The sequence below is a fragment of the Carassius auratus genome, chromosome 14 (assembly GCF_003368295.1).
Source record: "Carassius auratus strain Wakin chromosome 14, ASM336829v1, whole genome shotgun sequence".
NCBI classification, from domain to species: domain Eukaryota; kingdom Metazoa; phylum Chordata; class Actinopteri; order Cypriniformes; family Cyprinidae; genus Carassius; species Carassius auratus.
In genome coordinates this window covers 6,643,924-6,647,962 of record NC_039256.1, presented here as the reverse complement: position 1 = coordinate 6,647,962, position 4,039 = coordinate 6,643,924, and the positions used below count along the sequence as shown (strand labels likewise).

Sequence of the window (4,039 nt, the reverse complement as noted above, 5' to 3'; positions counted from 1 at the left end):
AACTAAATCAGCATACTATCACTTAAAAAACATTGCAAGAATTAGATGTTTTGTTTCCAGCCAAGACTTGGAGAAACTTGTTTATGCCTTTATCACCAGCAGGGTGGACTATTGTAATGGGCTCCTCACCGGCCTTCCCAAAAAGACCATTAGACAGCTGCAGCTCATCCAGAACACTGCTGCCAGGATTCTGACTAGAACATCTGAGCATATCACACCAGTCCTCATTAACTTCCAGTTACATTTAAGATTGATTTTAATTAAAGTACTTCTACTTGTCTAGAAGTCACTCAAAGACCTAGGACCAAAATACATTGCTTCCAGAATCAGCCTCCAGAAGAGATTAGATGTGCTAAAACACTAGTCACATTTAAATCTAGACTCAAAACTCATCTGTTTAGCTGTGCATTTATTGAATGAGCACTGTGCGATGTCCGACCTGATTGCACTGTATTTTATGTATTAACTGTAAGATCATTTTCTATTTCTAACTGTTTTAAATTCAAGTCAATTTTTAAATAATTTCCAAAGTTTTAAAATTGCTTGTTTTAGTTTTGTTCTTCATGATTATTTTACTTAATTTTATGTAAAGCACTTTGAATTAACATTTTGTTCGAAATTTGCTATATAAATAAACTTGCCTTGCCTTGCTACAGCAACCTCCCCCACCACACACACACACGCACAAAATTGTAGAGGGCCTCGCACATCAACTTTGCACAGGGCCTCTCACCCTCCTTGCGACGGCTCTGCTGGGGCATATTTTAAACAAAAGGCAGTGGCTGCTGCAGTATTTGCCCCGTCTCTTTTGATGTTTTCTGGACACTCTCTGTAAGAAATATTTGAATAAGAAAATGTGTAAGTATAGGATATGATGCACTATAGTAATCACTGAATGTAATCATTAACTATTTATTTGCCTTCCACAGAATACATTTAGACCATTTACACTATTGATTTGGTTTCTTAGAAAAAAATAAAAATCTACCCTAGCTTTAAGAGCCATGAATGTAAATTACATGCTATAAGTCATCAAAATATATTTCAGCTTGTGATGCAATTGACAAACACTAAGCAGACAATCTAGCAAAAGAAAACCATGACAACAAAGACACATTTCAGTATTTTTTTGCAGAGTGTCTTAAGGTAAATTAACATTTAATGTCTAATACATTAAATGCAAAAACAATTGTTAGAGAATGCAAAAACAATTGTTAGAGTTCTGAACAATAAAGATAGGCTGGCAACAGGAATGACCTGCCAATCAATAAGAAGTGTATATATGGAAGTTTGTGTGATTTCTGTGTGACAGATGAGAACCTACAATACGAGGTTACTGGTTTTCACTAAACCAACTAAAACAGAAACTAAACAACGCTGAATGTCACAATGATATGATGCTAATAATTGTATTATATGTTAATTTTGTTTTACCTGTGACAACAGTGTACAGATTGATCTTGGTGAAAGCAAGCTTCCCCTTCCCCCACTTCATACTGAAACAGGCCATGACCTCATTTTTCATCAACCTGTGGATACAAGAGTAATACCCAAATAATTAATTATACATGACACATTATGAGGCAGGTGTTATAGTTTCTGTTACGTGTTCATCATATCTAGTATAATGCAGATATCATACAGGTCCTCCAGTTGGTACTAGATTAAAAGTCATAGGCTCACCCAAACTGGCAGGTTTTTATCTTATTGCAAAACAACTGATATTGTGCAATTTCAAAATTTAAAACCAACACTATTTCAACAACTTGGCCTGTAAATATTAATTTCATTCATTTTCTCCTTGCTAGCAACTGTAAAGTGCAAAATTATAGGATAACAGAAGAGCACACAAGACTACCTTCAATCTATTAATATTTTAATCTAATTAATGTAATATATTAAAGCAGATTGTTCTAGCGGCTCTTTTATAAATGAACAAAAAAACATACCTTACAACAATATGGCTTCTTCAGAACATGGCAAAGAGATAAATGCAAAACAAAGCAAAAACAAAACAAAAGTTATAACCTCATATAGTATAGCCCCTAAATTCACACTATATTAAATACTATACCTTAGTGATAAACTTGAACCCCAAATATAAAACTAGAGCTTGTAGAAGAAAAGGCTGTTTTTGCTTAAAATAAATAAAAAAGGAGCCTCTTTACATCGTGTGTAGAAATCTGACAGCTAAAGGAGATCCAAAATTAATTAAACTTGTACAGCAGAATATTAAGTTACTATAAACACCTGTATAACTAATTCGCATGGCACAATTGAAGAAAAAAAGCAATGAATCGAACAAATTTCATGATGAAAAGCTTAACGTTAAATTATTCGAAACAATAATAATAATAATATAATAATTAAAAACATATGTCTCAAGTTTAAACTTTATTTGAACTGTTTTTCAGCGCTAACAGTTAGGTGGCTTTAATGACTCAGGCGTTTTTATTTCAGGGATATAACAGTTAACGTTACCATTTTTTAATTAATTATCTCTACCCATCGGTCTTGCAGCTAAAACACTTCGATGTATTTGATACGTATTACAAGTAATATCATTATATAGGGGGGCATAAACACTTTTACGTTATACATGATCTAATATCCAGATATACTCACCACAGTTTGAGCTGTAAGTGCACCGCAGGCCGCCTGATAAACTGATGACTGCCGATCCAAAAAAGACCGCCAAGTAGTCGCAAAATGGCGCAATAGCGCGATGTCACCGTGTTGCATTATGTTTGGGCGTGGGAGTATGGGGGGGGGGGGCAAAAAAAAAAAAAAAATACAAATAATAATCATAATAATAATAAAAATCCAAATAAAATAAACAATAATATACTTTAAATTAACTTGTATTATTCTGTAGTGCTTATTCACAAAATCCATACACAGAAAAAGTTGAAGCATATTCATCATTGATGGATGAGATCAACATTTAAATATGAAAATTTGTAATTTTAAATTTTTAACTAGAATGTACTTTAAATATGAAAAATGCAAGTAAGAAGCAGCAATCAATCTGATCAATTATTTATATATTTAAAAAAAACATATATAAGAACAGACTAAATTATAGCAAAGGAATTAGACATTTATATTGCATAATTATAAGACTGTACAATAAACAGTAATGCTTGCATTGTCTGCATGCACTCACTTTACTTTCCAACACAAAGATCAACAAGTTTATGTTTTGATAAACAATGTTTCCAGCCCAGAATTAAGTAAGCAATACTGTTTTGATCCTCCTAAATATGTCTTAACATGTTTGAGAGTGTTTGAATTGCATTATATTGCAAACAAGATTGTGTCACGGGCCAGCAAAGAAAGAACAGGGTCTGGGTCCAAATGCAGGGAAGATTAACTTTAACCCTCTGGAGTCTAAGAACAAAAAAAGCCAACACGGCAAAAACAAAACCAAGATGCAAAAAAACACGAGAACCAGTAACACTTACAAGACGTTGAGGTGACAAGGTGGGGCGGGGTCCGAAAAGAACAGGTCAAAAGCACATGGCACCAAACAAACACAACACTCACAGAAGACTGTGACAGAAAGACATAAGACTGTGACAGAAAGACAGAAAACTGTGACAGATTGGATATCAATTTATATAAACTGTTATGGTTCATGAATGGTCATGGGTCAAATTAAAGTCATAACACTTTATTTTCATAGTCCCTTTTGAATATTCTATTGACAATATAAGTATTGCACTTACATGTCAACTAACTCTCATTATAGTACTAATAGACTGTCTGCTTAATTTCTAATTCTGATGCTCTCCCAGAATATGTTTGACTGACTACAAGTAACTTTGCAAGTACATCAACTTATTCTAACACTCTAATGAAAGCAGGTACAGTCGTGGCCCAAAATATTGGCACCCTTTGTAAAAGTGACCAAAGAAGGTTGTGAAAATTCATTGTTAATCCTTTTGATATTTTATTTTAAAAAATATTCACAAAAATGTATCCTTTCATTGGATAATAAGAAATGAAAATTTTTTTTCTCAAATGCTCATTGGACACA

At 33.3% G+C, this 4,039-nt stretch overlaps 1 long non-coding RNA gene across 1 annotated transcript; it reads right to left on the bottom strand.

The window, feature by feature from the left end:
• Nucleotides 1-624: 624 nt before the first annotated feature.
• Nucleotides 625-2,697, bottom strand: LOC113114453 (uncharacterized). Its single transcript, XR_003293729.1, has 4 exons — nucleotides 2,626-2,697; nucleotides 1,950-1,967; nucleotides 1,435-1,529; nucleotides 625-829 (listed from the first exon to the last, which is right to left on the bottom strand). It is a non-coding gene; the product is annotated as an uncharacterized LOC113114453 (long non-coding RNA).
• Between the last annotated feature and the right edge of the window lie 1,342 nt (nucleotides 2,698-4,039).